Below are 984 nucleotides of genomic sequence, written 5' to 3' on the forward strand. Positions count from 1 at the left end.
GGTTTTGACAGGTTGTAAGTCAGGATCTGGCTGGCCCTTCCTGCTTGTTGCTGACAAGAGCATGCTCTGGGTTTTGAACAGGATGTAAGTCAGCATCTGGCTGGCCCTTCCTGCTTGTTGCTGACAAGAGCATGCTCTGGGTTTTGAACAGGATGTAAGTCAGCATCTGGCTGGCCCTTCCTGCTTGTTGCTGACAAGAGCATGCTCTGGGTTTTGAACAGGATGTAAGTCAGCATCTGGCTGGCCCTTCCTGCTTGTTGCTGACAAGAGCATGCTCTGGGTTTTGAACAGTATGTAAGTCAGGATCTGGCTGGCCCTTCCTGCTTGTTGCTGACTAGAGCATGCTCTGGGTTTTGAACAGCATGTAAGTCAGGATCTGGCTAGCCCTTCCTGCTTGTTGCTGACAAGAGCCTGCTCTGGGTTTTGCCCATGGTTTAAATAGCTAGTAAGTCTCAGCCTTCTTCACCTTTCATTTTACTAAGAATCATAAGATTGTGAGTTCACTTGTAAACTTTTTAGCAACACTTTTATGCTACTGTACTTCTTCAAACAGCCTGTAAGTAAATTTTCTTTTCTGTCCATTTTTCTTTTTTATGAATGGCAATTAATCTACATTAACTAAACCAATCACCATTTCTAGGTGGAGAATGTCCTCAATGATACAGACTGGCCTTTTGTAAATCTTCACTCATCACTGTTATTCAGTATTCTGACTACAATGTAATTCTCTCTAGAATGGCAATGTCAAAACCTTTGGAGATATTGCCTTCCTATGTATTGGTATGTTTTCATTTCTGACCACTCCATCATAACTACTACTTCACTGCTTAGTCACAGCTATCATTGCAGAGCACTCATATTTTCTGTGGAAACAAAAGCCTTCAGCATCTTCCGCCCCTGTCAAATTAGCCATTCAAAAGCTGAACTCATCTGTTGACTTGAATTATATCAAAACTGCCATTGAGAAGGCATCTCATCTTAAAA

Source organism: Laccaria bicolor, genomic scaffold (assembly GCF_000143565.1).
Source record: "Laccaria bicolor S238N-H82 LACBIscaffold_248 genomic scaffold, whole genome shotgun sequence".
Classification (NCBI taxonomy): domain Eukaryota; kingdom Fungi; phylum Basidiomycota; class Agaricomycetes; order Agaricales; family Hydnangiaceae; genus Laccaria; species Laccaria bicolor.